General features: G+C 40.1%; 1 protein-coding gene across 1 annotated transcript in view; it reads right to left on the bottom strand.

Annotated features, from left to right (window-relative positions):
* Positions 1-18,223, bottom strand: part of CRB1 (crumbs cell polarity complex component 1) — a 113,213-nt gene that overhangs the window by 89,037 nt on the left and 5,953 nt on the right. The window lies entirely within an intron of this gene.

Genomic DNA, 18,223 nt, shown 5'->3' with positions numbered 1-18,223 from the left:
GCTTGACCTCACTATGGACCTGCCTGGTGATCACTGGACCACAGCCTGACACTGGTTACTGTGCCCCAGAACTGATCCTGATCCTGACTGATTGACTGCAGCATCACTATAAGCTTGTCTGGCAATCAATGGACTGTGGCTAACCCTGGCTGCCATCACCGGCTCTGCCTGCTTTGCTCAGGTCCTGTAGGACTGATCTCTTCAAGGTACGGCCACTGCCCTGACTGCTCTGCTGTCATCCTCAGCTCCCAGCTTCCCTTCCCTTACAGAGTAGCCCACACTTGCTGCTCCCTGGCCATGCCTTTCAGATTGAACTGGTTTTCTTAGCTTAAGATAAGAAAATCTCAAGCTGCAAACCTACATGTGCCAGACATGGAGAAGGACATGATTTTTTTTTTCAAGTGTTACATTGAAGTGTTAGTGCTTTCAAAGCACTTCCCAGGCTCAAAGCATTGTGCAAGTATCCTGTAGTTCAGGGGAATTACACCAACTGTACTAGCATGAGCCATGCAAATTCAGAGATCTCACAGGGAATCTCTTGGTCTCGCAGCACTGATCCCAGTCTCCAGCATGTGTGTGTCCTTTGAGGAGGAGTGACCGACCCAAAGGAAGAGCAAGAGTAGGTATTGAAAACCCACTCTATAATTAGGGATGCCTTTCTCTGAAACCTTTGTAAGATGCTTCATTGTAGGAATAAAGCAAAACCAGAATATTCACCAGTATCGGGGTATGCCCAGGAGCCTTCCTCAGGGAACATGCTAAGTAATTAGCCTCTCGTATTAGAGGAATATCACTAAAAGGCAAATTGTTTCTATAAGCCTAATGTGGTGGTGTGTTTTATAATAAAAACACCTGCCACTAGGGCATTAAATATCTGCTATAAATGAAGAGGTATCCAGCAGGCCTTCATCAAAATTAAAGCAGTAAGATTTTTGCCAGTAAAATGATACAAAATTTAAAACCATGACTAAATAAATGCTATTCAGTAGCAATCAGTATAGTGGTGTCATTTCTTGGAGGGTTTTTTAAAAGTTATTACTATTATTATTTAAAACTATTAATGTTAATATTATCCATTATTTCCTCTGTTTATTTAATTATGTAAGAGATCTGACTCCTTGTCTCTCCTTCCTTTCTTAGTTCTCACTTTTCTGCCTTAGATTTTTTCCAAGCATTCTTCTTTTCTTCCACTGAGGCCTGACCCAAACCAGACTTGGATTTACAGGGCACCAATGGGAAGTTATAGTAACTTTGCATGGCTGTTAAGTGAGCCCGCAGTAATCGCAGCCCCAGCTCCAGGACACAGGGTCACCTGTGGCACCAGCTCGACAGGGTAACACAGATGCCTCCAGAGCTGCGTTGAAGTGCTCACAATCCACAAAATGATCTGGAGGACAATAAAGATGCTCTGGCCTGCTGTTCCCCTGGATATAAGCTCTAGCCATCCCTGTTGCAGTGTGACACAACTCTGCTCTTAAGACATAGGGTGGGCTTGGGATGTTGGTGGGGTAGTAGCTGGGGAGTGGAAGATAAGATTAGCAAGCAGGAGGAGAGAACTAAAGCCTCCAGAGCTTGACATTGAGAAGCTTTCTCTAAGAAATTTGAAGAAATTTGAAGAAACTTTGGTACCATATAATGATGAAAAAACAGAAAGAATACCCTTTTTTGGGGGAAGGGACCTTTCTGACAATGATACCAGTCCAGACTTACCAGTACAGAATACATTACAGGGCAGCATCCTGGCCCTGCTTTGTATTAAATTATGCTATGTAAATAAATGAGATCTGTGTAATAGTAAAGGTCTGGCCAGGAAAAAATTAAGTAAGATTTGATGGCAATAATGACTACGTGATAAATATCTAGTTACTATCTCGCTGGGAGCATTTTTTGCAGAGAGCTCTACGACAGGGCTTGTTTTATGATCCCAAAGGATATCATACAAGATACTGTGCTGAGAGACTGCAGAACAGATTGGGCATTCTCAGTACTTAATACCTGGGGATTCTCAAAAGCAATTTTCTCTTAGGAGTATATTTCCTTTGATCGTTGGGATTATTAATTATAGATAGCCTTGAACAGAACAAGGCACAGTTACTGTACTCCTCAAACAGAGTCTCATTTAAAAGGAACAAAATATCTTACTTAATTAGAGGTTCAGCTGTGGTGTCTTTTCAAGACACTTTTGGTATCGATTTGACTGTGGTAGCCTACTGTAACAAATATTATTCCATTAATAATCAAGTGTAGGAAGGAAGCACCAAAATGTTTGTCATTCAGCTTGCCAGGGCACTTGGAGTATCACCATCCAATAAAGCATTAGACTAGGGATTACAGTCTATAGTTCAAAAGTGGTTGCACTTATGTGGAGCCCTCTCCTTTGTGCCATTTTTCTTAATTGGATCCAACCCATGCTTCATCAAGTGAGATGCTTCATCAAGGCAGATGCACTTAAAGCTTAATTTTCTCTCTGGATAAATGGAAGCATATTGTTTCTGCTAATAATTCTTTAGGCTAATTTTGCCTCTGCTCTGTTTTTGTTTTACCTGTGCTTTAGTCATCATGACTGAACATATGAAATTAGCCACAAAATTAACCAGATGAGCATCAGTTTGTTCATATGCATGCTCAGTTTACTCTTAGAATCACATGTTCATTATTAGAAGTGTTGATTCATTCTTGTAATCAACAAATTACATTCATTGACTGAGAGAGGTTTATTTCTGTAAGTTCTGATGTTGCAAGAAGCTTTTACTAACATTTTCTGCACCCTGCAATCTTAAATATACATGCTAGAGATACATGCAGGAATTACTGTATTTTCCATGTATTGCATTCGTGGATTACATCTGAGAAAGCCAAAAGTTTAGTTTCCCAGCAATATGGGTCAGATTCCTGTTGGGGTGGCTATGCAGAGCCAGGTGCAGGTCTGTCAGCAGATTACAAATTAGCACCTCCAGCCACTCGCCCTTCCTCGGCTCCTTAGGGAGCTAATGGGAGAGGAGGGGGAATGGCTAAGGTTTCTTACAGCTCTGGAGCCCAAGTCTGTGCCACATCATTTGGGTGCCTGTTGCCAGGCTAGCCCTGCAGCTTGGGAGATGTTGGTGAAGAGCCTAAGCCCTGCGAGGAGAGATTCAGTGCCTGGCCACCAGCCCTGGTGTCCCTAGGGTGTCTGAGAAAGACCTGGGGCTCTGCAGTAAAGCTTCAGGCTGTCCTTGTCCCTAATTAACTTAGGGAGATGAAAGCAAGCTGCAGTAATGAAGCAGGGAGAGGGACAGCTATGCTGCTTCTAGAGAAGTAGTGCTTGTCTGATTGGCAGGGAATGCTACATGTCATCTACAGAGAAACATAGTCTGCCTTGCTAATCAGCTCTGTTTTGCTTTGCAATGGATGCGCTTTCATCATGCTTTTCAGGTAAAATACGGATTGTATGCATGCAAGCATAATATAAAGTAGTTTTTAAAAGTAATTTTCGTATTACCTAGGTATTATTGTAAGTACCAAGAATTTGGGTTAGTATCAAAACTGCGTGTATGCAGGGATTTCTTTTCTGGAAAAAAAAAAAAACAATGAAACAAATACCCACGCATATAGTTCCTGATGATCAGAATTCCTACTCAAATCAGTAGTAATTTTGTTAAATTGTTGAATCACAAAGCTTAACTTGTCAGGCACATGCATGGTCTTTAAGCACTTCAGTGTGTCCCTACCATCCCAAAACAGTTAACAAGTTTCTCGGAAGTTTAATTCAACCAGAGGAACACTTAACAGTTACTAAACTTACCCCACTCATTCTGGGTTTTTTGCCTGTTGCCACAATACTTGGCACTTGTTAGATTGATTGCTAGGGGATGATGTCCTCTTTCTAGGCTACTCTTTTCTAAGCTGTGAACCAACAAAACGAAATTCCATTTTATTATTAGCAAAGGGAAGTAATGTGCCAGCTAACCTGTTGCGACGTTCCTTCTCCTCTGCACTTTTCTTTCCTGGCTGCCCCCCAAAAGGGATCCCAGTTTGAATGGCATGCTTAGGAGAAAGTCTAGCTTGCGAGTTCCTGGAGCCAGCATTTCACAGTAATCCAGCATGCCCTGCTCACCCAGAGGTGAGCTGAATTAGCTCTCGTAAAGGACCTGAACTCATGGCAGTAAGAGGGTTGTCACTTAGGAACATCTGAATTTCAGGTACAGAACCCATAACTGCCAACTGACTTCATTGAGATGGCTTTTGCCAGTCTTGGCTGAAGTTTTTATAAAGGAGTTTGTAATAAAAAACTCACTAGGAATCTGGTTTTGAAAAAGCAAGATCTTGTTTTCACTGTCTGCAGTTCTTCACAGTTCCTTAACAATTTTCATAACACTTTTCCTTTTTCTTCTCTGCATTGTCATGGCTGTTTGCTGCAGTGATTGAGTTTTCATAACTGTCAGAACAATGTCAAGACAATATGAAGACAGTGTCAAGGCAAATATAGAAGGATGACAATGTGAAGGAGGGAAAGAGAAAAGAGCTGTCAGTACTCAGAGTGCTGTGTAGAGAAAATATTTCAATGATAAAACCATTGTCACCATGCGCTGAGCAAGAGAGAGAGAATAAAGTGGGGATATTTAAGTTACTGTACTATGAACATGTCTGGGTGACAAGTTGGCATTAAAGAAGGACTTGAAAAAGCAATTTGCAAGGATGTCTTTCCTCCCTAACTCTTGTCCCATATTATCTTCTAGACCATGTTCCAGTTCCTAATATGCTGTCAATAGGGCACCATGCTGATTTAAGCTTTTGGCATATTAATTTGTAACAAGCACGCTTTTGAGAAAGTCAAAGAACAGGTATTCAAAAACATAATTTTTTCTCTTTCTAAACAGTATACCTCAGCATGGAAAGATATTCCATTGCTTACCTACAGGAAGGTGGTGGGTTTTCCCACTTGATGTAATTCCAGGATACTTTCTTGGGTGTCATGAGCCACAACCTCTGCTTGTGGCACACCGTGATTGTGGCAACAGTCTAGAGCATGATCTAATCGCATTCAGAGTTCAGCACTGCAAGGTGCTAAGTATCCTGTTCCCATGTCAGTGCAGAATTAAGGCACATGCTCAATTCAGCCCCGCAGTGTATTTTTTTTCTGAAACACCCGTGGAATAGAGACACATTCTCACAAGGGCAAATAAGGGACACATGTACAGCTCATATGGGACTGAATTGTGGCACCAAAGCTTTGCACGGCAGAACTTCTGCTCTACTGAAGGCTCGTGCAGAGTGAGGTGCCACTTGCCTTTAGAGCAGTTTTCAGGATTTAAAATTAAGCATTGGTCTTGCAGCGAGTCTGTGAATTTGCTCTTTGTGCATGTGTGCTGTGCTTTCCTCCTCAGCCTTAGAGGTGGGGAGAACGAAGGGTTTTCTTACTATTTCTTTCCTGTTTCTGAACATTAGGATAATCAGATATAAGAGGGTTTAGACAGACATTAGTCAATATCATTGCAATTCTGGAAAAATAAAAGCCCCACTGTTAGTGAATTCTAAATGACTTTATAAAGTCCATTGAAGAGGTTTAAGAAAAATGAACTCCTAAATAGTTTCCAGGGAATAAGGTACCATAAACTCCTCAAAATACTTCAGGGGGAGTATTTTCAGATCTAAGAGATGGGTGTTAACTACTTGCAATTGAAAACGCTAAGTATTTTCTATATACTGCATTTACATATTTATTATTTATTTTAAGGAAGTAGCTTGAAGAGTTAACAGATTTTTCTTACTTGTTGCCTATGAAATAACTGAAAATAACCATAGAAATGCTTGCTATTCTATTGTTATCATATTCCTGTATTATGTCTGTTTGCAATTCATGACAGCATTAAATCTAAAAGCATCAAACCTGGCTGACTTTTTTAGGTGAACTGCAAACTTTATCCATAGCTGCAGCAGCAATGCTCTAGGTAAGCTGACTGTAGTCTAAGTCATGCGTTGCTGAGGGTTGACTTTCTCCCCCTTGCCCAGTTAAGATTGGTTAACCTGAAAACGGTCTGCCATTTTGAATTGAGCATCAGCTGGAGAAGAACATGTTTCTTGCCTGGGGCTCAGATGCCACCTCCCATTAGTGTTCACACCTCAGCCATCATGTGCCTCTAGTAAGCACTGAATCGTACCAATCCTCACAAAGGAAAGTCTATGGGATGGCAAATTAGTGACTACAAAGAGTGTATTGATCCCTTCACAAAAGAAGGCTAAGAGTTATCAAATAAAAGAAGTGATATACAAAAGAAATCCTTACAGTTAGCAATGGAAGTCACAGATACATGAAATGTCTACATTTGTTGTAAGAATAAATAAACGCTTAATCGTTGCCATATTATGGATCTCTCAGGCTCAACAAAAACCTGGAAAAATGTGTGTGTCCCCTCCCCCAATAGATGTATATTTATATGTGTGTATAACATATGGAGTGAGAAACACAAGATCTAAATCTAGTGGTTTGAACAGGGAGATCATTTGGACTGTATTCACAGCTCTCTCACTGCAAGGAAGGTATTGCCCTTCTCCGGCTCAGCATTCTCACCTGTAAAATTGAGATGCTGCCTACTTGCGGGCTATGAGGTTCAAACATGCAATACGCCTCATGAGGAAAAAGCTGAAAGTACTTTTATGGAAAAAAAATTTCTCTGCACATTTGCAAGGAAGAGAAAGAATCCAAAAGAAGCCTGTTCCTCAACACTACATGTCTTTGCTGGCTTTGGGCACGATCACACCTTAACAATAACTTTAAAGCCAGTAAAAGTCTTAGAGTTTAAACTGATGTCTAAACTTAAACTCAATATACAAGTGCTAGGAGGGCAAATAAGTTTTACAAGGTAAAATGCTGTACTGACCTTGAACATGAAAGCAAAGCCTTCACTGTTAAGCACAGAAAAAATGTTAGATTCCAAGACATCACTTGAGAAGCAGAACTAATTAGAGAAGATTAACAGAAATGAGGCATGTAATAGCTGGAATAGGGCATGACTGTGGTATGAAAGGCTGAATCACTGGACCTCTCATTGAGGTCAAGATCTTAAAAACACTAGAATTTTTTTAAGGGCAAATGACCAGTTTTGCACATGTTCCTGTGACGGCTGAATGTTCATTATAACATTCAACCTCTGTTCTGCACATAGGAGTTTCCCCTGTGTTGAGACTTTTCAGCCTTGATGCCAGGATACATTTCTGAGCATGGGGTCTTATTCAGGACCGTGTTCACATTCCTACTGCTCTGCAGGGGGTCCTGAAGAGATAGTCACCATGTCTGCACTAGAGTGGTAACACAGTGGAGATTTTAGATTATTCTTTTTCTGCCTTTTTTTTTCAAATGGAGTCTGAAATATACTTTGCAGTTATTTTCCTCATACTTTCCATTTCCCAGTTTTTCCTGTCACTAATAATATAATGGTAATGTTCCAGAATTGGACAGCACTTCTGATACCCTCCCTGAAATGACTGCTTTACTAGCACTGTAGTAATGGGCTCAGCTAAAATGAAAATGGTTCACATGGAATAGACAAGGTTTGAAGGGACTTCTGGAGATCATCTAGTCCAACCCACTTGCTCAAAACTGCATCACTAGAGCAGAAAGCTCAGCACCTATTACCTATGGTATGCCTACTTCTCAGAACCTTCCATAATGATTACATAGACATTCCTTATTTTTGGGAAGCCAGGTTTCCTGTAAGCATGCGTAACCACATGCCTGTGGTTAACAGAAGTGTTGGTGCTCATCAGTGACTGCAGAAAAGAAGCAGTCACCCGTGAAGACCCAGAATTTTTCAGGCTGATTCAGAGCCATGGCATAAAAGATGTGCAGAGTTAAATGAAGACAGGAAAATCACTCTCTCAGCTCTCTGGATGTTTGCAGTTATGTTAATAAAAGGAAGGAAAGGGTTCCCCTGTCTGTAGAAAAGTTGACACAGCATGTCTGAAGCTGAGGCACAATTAAATAGCGTTGGCAAGTTGTTGTGTGGGTTTCCTCTAGAACAGCATGTTTCTATGCTAGCCCAAAGAAGAAATGATGCAATTCAGGATGCAAACACGTTTCTGATTGCTTCTTATCTGTTACACAAAAAACCCTGTAAAGTGTAATAACAGTCTCCATTTGCTTTTAGCAGTAATGAATAATGCAGTTCCCTAAAAGTTTAATTTAAGATCTGGGATATAATAAGCAGAGGTCACTGTTGTCAGCCAATCAAATTCTTTAATTAAGATTAAAGAATGTAGTCCTATTTCTGATGCATCTCAAGTATCTCAAAAGGCATCATTCTCCATCTACTTGAAAACAAACCACTCTTGATTACAACCACAGACTTCTTGGTTATGTAAAGTAAAGCCATTCTGGTCCTGACTGGACATAGCACAGCAGCATCTTCACAGAAAAGAGTGGACTTACAAAATTAAACCAGAACAAATAAAACTGAAATCAACTCTGCTGAATGCTACTTGTGGAATAACAGAAGTACCTATAACATATGTATATCTTACTGCAGCAAAACCATTGTCAGCTTGGAAATGATGGTTGGGGATACAGCAGGTCCACTGTAAGCTATTTTCCTCAGTCACTGGGCAGGGAGAATGCTTACAGAGGGCTGTGGGAACAGAAAGTGCCTGTATGAATCTATGAACTGGTGGGCACTTCCCCAGACATAATCTTTATGGCTTTTAGGCTATAGTAGGAGTGATGTAGTAGATCTGTTTTTGTTCCTCTGGGTGCGCAGAACTGAGTCTTCTTCCTTTCTTACTTCTTTCCATCACTTGTCAGATCATTTGGTCAGCCTGTTTGCTGGAAAGATTTTTACCCAGATTCTTCAAAGGTATTCAGTGCCAATCCTTCCTTCTCTTGTTTAATCCCATGAAAGTTTTGCTCCAAGCACCTCTTGGTCTTGTCACCATGGGCAGTGGTGGAAGTTCTGAGTTGTCTACTTGTTCTTCAGGAAATTTGGACACAGACTTTTGAATACGAAAATCGCAAATGATTTTAGTCACTTTACTCTTCTTGCACTTTTCCATGAGCTCCAAAATGGGTAGATGTTAGACAAAATTGTGGTTTTGCCCTTCTTGCAGCTCTTGGAGTCAGCAGACTCAAAGATGAACGACATACCATATGGCTGTATCTTGGCTATTGCAATTGAATTGTGTCTCATGTGGCCCGTAATTAACATCTCCAGAACTCTGTATGTAATTCTCAGCTCCAGTTTACTCTTCCACCCCACCAAAATGGGATCACCAGCAGATTGCTGTGGTATATTTAGCACTGCCTGCTTGCATTTAAGAGAAACCCTGGAAAGACGCCTGTATAAATAACAAGGTACAGGTAGATGGGTACAGACAGAACTCCTTTTTGCATGCTTGGAGCCAGCTCTGATCTAGGTGCCATTTAGCTGTATTAGCACAGCACAGTGCCTGATCTAACATACTCTGCCTCTCAGCATAAGCTTGGATTCAGCATGGTGCTAACACAACTGCACCATTTCTGCACCAGAGGTGGCTGATGTCCAAGCAGCAGCAAGACGATGTGTATTAGTTCAGACATACTCTCAGGGGCTCTCTCTCCAGCTGTTAGGAGGTTGGTGAGTTATACTGCAGACGTTTCACTGATAACAGAGCCTGATCTCCTCTTTCAGCTGTGTGGACTCTTGACTATGTTCAGTTTCATGGATGGTTAGCCATAGCGGGAGCAGTACTGTAGCTGCTTTTTAAGTACCTACAAATTACGACAAAGCTTAGCAAAACACATCTGAAGCTACTGCTGTACACAGATATCTTTTCAAGGCTAGATTATTATAGTGAGAGTTTTGGATTCCCTGCTGTGAGTAATCCGTCAGTGCAGGTTACTTAAATTGCAGTTGCTTGGATCCTTGCAGACGGATGACCGTCTATCTTTCTATGTCCTTGCTTTGGCTTCCTGTCAAATTATGTTGTTTTCAAAGTCCTCTAGCTCACATTCAAAGAAAGGAAGAAATGTGTCACACATTCAGAGCTAGGGCCTTCCTTGCGGAACAAAGAGCTAATGAAGTGCTCTGTACCATCCCTGTTAGAAACCCCAACCCAGGAGAACACGAACTGCCAAGGGAAGAGTGTGACCCATGTATGCTGCCTTTCATCTACTCCTATAGCTCCCCGGCAGTCTGAATGTGAATTAGAGCAGCCCTGGGCTTAACTACTTTAGAGGGCAGTCAGCCTTCGGTAGCCACACAATACAGGAACGCAGTGGTACCTCTCAGAAACTGTCAGCAAAGGAAATGTCAGGCCACTGTGTCCATGGCTGAGTACTTATGTTGGGGTACACAGGTTAGTTAGTTTACCCACAGTCTTGATCTCAATCGCTGTGATTGAGGGCGCTTTGAAGGAATGCATCCTGTCTGCAGACTCCCTGACTAACGCAATTAGAGATGCTTTGTCTGTCTCATTATTCAAAAAAGGTTAAGGGAGTAGGATTCTAGTATGCTCAGCCTTGGGCAGGCAAGCAAGAGCAGTAAAAAGCAGCAAGGAGTTTCTCCCACGAGCATCCACCCAGGCCACAATTATTTGAGCACAGCACTTCCTAGCACAGAAGGATGCACCAGGCAAGTGCCCTGATCCTTAGTTGCTGGAGCAGGGAGACTGTATGCAACAAGTTAGCAGACCATGCCCCTCTTCTACCCACGGAAGTATTTAGCCCTAGAAATATTTTGATTTCTGTCCCCCCTGATAAGATTTCAGGCAGGCAGAAGCTGCCCTAACCCTGAAGTTGCAGCAGCAGCTGCAGCCTTGCTTTGTTGATGCCTGGAGAGGAACATGTTTTGCTCAGCCTGGAGGAGTCCTTTAGAGCTCCAGTGGTAGCTGCGTGGTGTGTGTGTCGCTGTGTGTCAGGCTGCCTGCGGAGAAGCGTTGTCAATTGGAGTATTTGTCAAAAGACGGAAGCAATTTTCTGTTGACCCATTTTATGGGTGAATAAATATAATCGATATAAAGTAAACATAAGAATCTCATTGGAAAAAGGTTTATCTGGGTTGGGTTTTCTTGCTATTTGCTGGTGCGAAAGGGCTTTTATATGTTATGGCACTGGGAATGACTGAGGAAACAAAAGTGCAGTGAGAACTGATGAAACATGTCAGTCTCTAAAACCAACAAATTAATCTGTAATATCAATCTAGAAAATAATATGCATCTTTTATCTACTTGCTGCCTACTGTCTGTGACTCTAGATGAGACAATTAGGTTTAAAGGTTTCCCTTAGAAAATGTAAATATCGGGACCTTTTTTCCTTTTTGTGCCACCACAAAGAGGAAAGGGAATAATCAAGGTTGCCTAAAGACTGAGGCATTGTCTAGATGACTTTCTTAATGCTGAGATGTGAATTATAAAAAAAAGTAGAAGTATCCTTGAAGTCTTTGGCTGCAAACCCCTGTAGGCAGCATCCAAAGGCACTTAGACTGCTATTTCTCTAACTTATGTATTAGAGGGAATGCACTGCCTATCAGGAGTTAAGGAAAATGGACTAATGCATATCCTTTTATTGCTTGGTAGCTGACAGGATATATATGTACTTTTTAAAAAATCTTACTCTTTTAGAAATAAGTGATTTTTATTGTCATAAAATATTAAACTTCTTTTAGATGAAGCATCAGAGTGAAGACTCCTGGAACACTGTTAATCATTAGTTGTTGTAGCATGTCCAGAAAGGCCACTTAAGAGTTTCCTAGGAATTCCCTGGTATTTGTTTTGGTACAGTAGGTTCCAGTCTTGCATCACCTTTATATATGGAGTGAGAAGCTGGCTGTAAAATTTCGGTCCAGCAGGCAATACATGTTTTCCATTCTTTTTCATGGTTTTTAACCATGAAAATTATACTATTAATAATCCATTTATTAATGATATTTTCTTGCATTGTACTGCCAGTACATCAAGGATACTTTAATTGCAAGTAAAAGGATAAGTGATTTGACTCCAGAATCCGGAAATCAAATTACATGATTTCTAGCAGGGGGGACACTATTAATTCCCATCATAATGAGTGCCTTCAGTAGGCCGAAGTGCTTATTTAAAGCCTAGGGTACCAAAAAACAAAGAGTGGGTCCCTGATGTCTCAAAGAATAACAGTAAACTATTTTCTAACTGAAATTTAGACAATAATTTTGTTGTTAATGCAACAAATGGGGCTAAGTGCAGGGCTGCCTTTATTTTGAACAGCAGGTAATGCCCGGTTGTGCTGCAGGAAGCAAGGGAGCCATCCACCTGCCTAGCCCAGGAGCTGTGCCTAAGCTGCTCTGGAGTCTCATCAGTGCTACCACAGCCCTTGGGGCAACTAGGGACCTGTGCTTCTCTGGGGCTCCATCACCTGAGATCTTCACAGATCATGCCCAAGGCGGTGCTGACTGCTCTTCATCTGTGTAACACCAGCTGTGAAATGGCAGCCTAGACATTCTCTGGCAGATATTTATCTAACCTGTTCATTAAAAAGTTCTGATATAGAAGTTTAATTATCCTTCAGTTGGGAAGGTTCACTTAAATCTTCCCTGCTCCATGTGGAATCTATTATCTTGCAGAGCCTGCCCTTCCAAAGGTCACAGGGAGTAACTGATCTCGTCTTCCTTGATTGCCGTTCTCTTTTGTGTAGGTAAGACTGTAATCATGTGCTCCTTCAGGCTTCTCTTCCGTGACCCTTTCTCACAGGCCACATCTTTCTAAATGTCTTCCTATTTTTGCCGTCCCTTTTCAGCATTTTCCTAATTGCTTCTCTCTCTCACAGCAGCACTCAAAAGTGGATATAGCCAGTACTGAATAATGATTGATTATTCTCCCATGTCTTACATGTCATATTCCTGTCAACACATAACAGCAAAATATTTGCCTTTCCATATAGCTTTTCAGTAGGGTAGTACTTAATTTGGCCATCAAGATTTGATCATTCTCTAAACAGTACTATTTTTTCCTGAATTTCCTGCTGTGGAGAGGAAAAGGTGTAGGGAGTTGCACTGGGACAGGACTCCCTAGGTGTCCAGTTCATCAAAAGTAACGGGGGGGGGGGAAAAAATCCGTGGATAGCTAGATATAGCTGTAAACTTTCAATGGAGATATCTTTGAAAGGTTTATGTATATATGAAAACATTAGGTTTATATCCTCTGCTTGTGTGACATGCTACAATATTCCAGCATTGGTTTCTCCAGTACATTATCACTGATGCTGCACAACATATCAGTGTTTCAAGACCCGTGCGAGGTCTGTGTGGCTAGCTGAGCATGAGTGATAAACACCCGTTTGCCCAACCTCCTTTCTTTCCCATCAGCCTCTTTCCTAATAGGTCATTAGTCACAAACAACACCCGCTTATAGAGATCGATCAGTGGTCCTGCTACAGAATTCCATTTCTATTCCTTGACTGTGAATACATAATTCAGTGTTTTATCCTGTATTGCCAAAATTAATGTCATTTGAGGGCCAAGTTTTCAAAGATGCTGATTTCTTGTGTTGTAATTTCTGGACGACTAATACAGGATGTGGGGGAATGTTTAACCTCCAGAGATTCTCTGTGTCGGCAGTTCCCATTTCACAAAGCACACAACAGAGGTTGTCTGTAACCTGGTAGTCTTGCTCTGTTACTGGAATGGTAGGTGTAGCACCTCAAGGATGCCTTGTACGAATTTGAACTGAAAGGCTCAAATACAGGTGTGGTTTGGATGTTTTTAATGTCACTTTTATGCAAACAGATCCATCTTGCAGAAGTTACTTCCTTGTTTAAAAATTACAGGGTTACTACTTCACATTCTTAGGATTTCGTTTGACTCTAGAGATGGAGATGTTAATCCATAATAAAATACATCAATGAAAAGGAAAAAAACCAATGTCCTTACAACTGGGTCAAGAAGCTGTTGCTTTAAACTTACTTAAGGTGATGGCAAACATCTGAAAGATATTTCATTTTTGATATGATATAGATGGAATGTATGACAGCTAGGACAGAGTGAAAGCTGTAGGGCTCCTGGTGCCTGTGCTCAGACGTTGCTGATTGCAGCTCTGACAGGGACCGCGCATCACAACGGGCTAATGAGGATCTGCTGAAGTGCTGAATCTGCTGTGAACTCATCAAATGTGCATCCTAACAATACTTTTCTGGAAAGCTACTTGCATCATCCAAGACTGCATGAGGGACGAGCAGTATGAGCAAAACCACAAATCTCTTTATAAGTAGAGCTGTATTCCTAGTGTAGTAATTAAGCACTAATTAGAAGTTGTGTGAGTAATGGGAATAGTTGTGGGAAATTAAAGGAGCTTGTCCATGGGGAAAAATTGTATATTGCCAACACCTCAGAGGGGCAGAGAAGGGGTGCAAATAAACCTCAGATATTTTTCTCACATTAACATCAATCCCAAATTAAATTCCAGTCTTAATTTATGAACATTTGGGGGAACTATTATGAAGTAAACTAATTTTTTTCAGCTCTGCTGAAAGGTCATGAAGTCACTAAAATGGAGAAAAACAGTTTCAAAATTAAAATTTTTTTACTGAATTTTTGCCAAAAGAAGATAATTCTGCTCAGTGATAGATCATCCATTGTAAAACTTGTTTAAAAAAAAAAGAAAAAATAAGATGAGTTGTGGATTAAGATAGGATTCTGAACTTGCACTTGACCCTAGACAGAATCACTTCTAAAACTGATGCCTAAATATACCTGTATTTATCATAATTTGTCTTCCTCTGTTTCTTAAGCAACTCTCTCCCCAGAGTTATATGCTGGCAATTTCTGTTAGACAATAATATGGCAGCAATTAGTTATCAATGTTTTTCTGAATTTGGGACGTGCTTCTTGTCAACCATTGTACATAATGATTCATGGTCCCTTCTCATACAGAGCTGACCATCTCTGGATGCCCCCCAGATTAATTTTCTGTAAGTAGTTCATTTGGTATAATTTGTGGAAACAAATTATGTTCACAAAATGCTATATAAAACCAACTTGTATTGAGGGCTTGCACACAATACTCATAACCATGGGCACAAGGCGTAAAGGAATTTGCAGATCTGTACCACTATCTTCACATTAAGGGAATGGGGAAGACTACTTCACATACTCGTGTGACTGCGATTTTAGACAAAGCCTCAAACTCTCTCTGTTTATAAAGAGTCCCTAGGGAAAAGTAACTGGTTCTGTGTAGTCTGACATCTTCATGTTTTGTGTTTTGGAGATTGTTAAAAAAAAAAAGGCAAGGAATTATAAAAAATATATACTACTATATATATATATGAGACTTGAGCACCTATGGGTTGGAGAAACTCTTTGGTGTACAAAGTAATGACTGGTGATGAAAAGATCATTAGTATGTTTTATCTGATTTAATTTTGCCCCAATAAAATAAAATCTACCAGCATCAGCAAAACAGAAATTTCTGAAGAGAAAGAGGCACAGGATAATTAAGAAAGGAAGGTACAGTTTTCTTTAACTGATTCATAGCTCCATCAGTAAGCCAGGGTGGGAAGGAAACAGCGTGTGGAATATGTTTTGTGGAGCCCAGAGAGACATATAACGCATGAATTTGGGGCTAGAGTCTAACAATTTGCCTACACCTTTCCGCAGGCTTGCTGTGTTGTAGCAAAGTTGTGGTGATGTCAAGAAGACAGAATGTGAATTAGATAAATGTTGCCTGCCAGCAGAGAAATCCTGCCCCTGGGTGGGGGTACAGTTGCCACACCTTCACCAGCAGCATCCCTTCACCTCAGAGATATGACAGCAGCAAGCATGAGAGCAACCTGATGGATGCTTTTGCCCCAAGGCAGGCCAGCATACAAACAAGGAGGCATCCAGGGCTCTCCAACAGGCTCCTTTTTTTCTGTGCCAAGAAGGACTAAGCCCACAATCTTTTTGTAAACCTAACTTTGCAGGATGGTACTATACCTGTTCTTTTTTTATCAAGTACGTGTATTTCTGAGCACTCATATTTGTGTTTGTACAGGTGTTGCACCTGAAAGCATCATGTATCAGCTGGGGTTCCATTAGACTACATTAACCACAAATGGTCTTTCCAAAAGCATTTTATAACATTTCTACAAAAAAAATCAGATATTGTTTGTAGGAGGGCTGTGATCTACAGGTTGAAATCCCTGGTGCTGTGCAGTTTCATGTTAAGTGTTGTTACTAGTGATAATAAATGTAAAATATAATTTTTACTTATCCCGGGGATTCAAAAGGAACCACAAGTGACAGGACTACATTCTTTAATACCTTAGTCTTCAGCTTTATAGAAGATTTATGTGCAGCCAGAAGTTTACCATCTATTCAACACTTATTCTTTAATTCCTGTACAACACTAGTGTCTCAAATATATTCCAAAGTACACATGACCTATTTTACAAGTAAGAGGGCACACAACTATTTTAATAATGTTGAACAACTTTGTTTGTATTTCTTTTTAGTTCAACATATTCATTTATGCTATATTAGAATATTGTGTTTTCATGTAGTAACATTCCTGAAAAGTTCTTTAATTTCATTGCAACTATTTACTAAAAGACACTTGTACGGGACACTTACCAATGTATGCAATACCTCTATTCACCTCAGGAAAATGGATGAGCTGATAAAAAGTTGTATGCAGGTATGTTTTTAGGAAGCCTTGGCTTCTAAGTACTATTTATTTCCCAAGTTGTTTAGAATAAATAATCATAAGGAAGACTTTAAGCAGGACCTAAGATTAGAATCCTTTATGGGAAAACAAGTCCAGTAAATTGATTTTAAAAATAAAATGGCTAATATAACTTCTATAAATACCAGGAATCATCTCTTCTGTTTTATCCTCAGCTTTTCTACCTTGGTCTTTCTCAGCTTTAATATTTAAGTAAGGAAGTAATTGCAGTCAATTCTTCTGCTTCTATTTCAGTTTTATCTGTTCAGTTATGTTTTTATTAACAGAAATTGTTAGCAGTTTCAAATGGCGTACAAACTTTCTCAAGAGAAAATACCTATCAAGATCATTAAATACACTGCATCGATAGATATAGATATGTTCCTGAGCCTGATTCTGGCTCCCACTGTAACTGTTCCATCCTGGTATATCAATTTGTATCACATCAGTTTGCAACAGCCACAAATCTACCTCAGAAGGAGACTCCTCCAAGACTGAAAAGCCTCTTGCTTGAGACTGGCCCATGTGGCCATAACCCAGAGAAAACTCATGCCACATCCCAGCCGTGCTAAGGAAAAGGCACAAAATGACATAAACTACTTTTCCTTCCTTTGGCATCCTGCATTGAGCAGAGCTCACCCAAGGTCAAAGCCAAAACTTTTGTGTTTATCTTCTTTTTTTAACTGATTCTTGAGGGGCTTTTTTCTTGTTTACATTCTACCAATGCTTTCTTTGTGCATGATGTTTTTAATTTGACCTTTTTAATTTTATAAGCACTTAACTTTTTATTCCCTTTCCCAAAGCTTTTATATTTTGTTCTAATTTGTTTGCCTCATGTATAGATGAAATTTTCTTAACTAAGACCATTCCGGTTACTTTCCTTTAATTAGATAGCAGACTCTGCCTCAGACTTTCTGATTGTTCATCCTATGGTAGACAGACTTTAAAAATTGCTTTTTGAAAGTGGAAGACCCATTCTTTTTTTTTTTTTTTTTAGGATATTGTGAGTTAATTTAGAAAGAACATTTTGGCTTCTCTGATTTACATCAGTACGTTCCTAAGGAAGAAATCTACTAGGATAAAACAATGTTTCTATGACATTCTGTATTTTTTCCTGTATCTTAGTGTTGGGTTTTTTCAGTGCTGGTTGACCCAACTGCATCTGTTTGCTTTTCAGACTTTAATTTATGTTGGGCTGTAAATTGCCCAAGTAACAATTTGAGTGATACAGCAACAGAAGGTGACCCAGATTACACAACACTGTATGCTAATGCCAAGTCTTCTTGTTTAATGGCAGCTGCTCAAAGCTTTGTCTTACTGTGATTCGCATTCAACAGACACAAATCAAACAGGCTTCTCAGACAGACACACATCCTGCTTGTCTTAATTTTAAACATGTTCATGAGCTATTGCTTTTCATAAACATATATCAGCCTCACCAGCTGAGGCCATTTAGCCTCCTTGGCTTGTATTTACTCTCAACCATCTGACAAAATTATCAAGGAAACCCATTGTGACTTTCAATATTTTGCATACTTCTGCTTATGTGGAAGTTTGACGAGAATATTTTCTCTATAAAAATAGTTGAAATTTTATACTCCCTCATAGTGGA

This window comes from Gavia stellata, chromosome 10 (assembly GCF_030936135.1).
Source record: "Gavia stellata isolate bGavSte3 chromosome 10, bGavSte3.hap2, whole genome shotgun sequence".
Lineage (NCBI taxonomy): Eukaryota > Metazoa > Chordata > Aves > Gaviiformes > Gaviidae > Gavia > Gavia stellata.
This window is presented reverse-complemented; position numbering and strand designations above follow the sequence as displayed.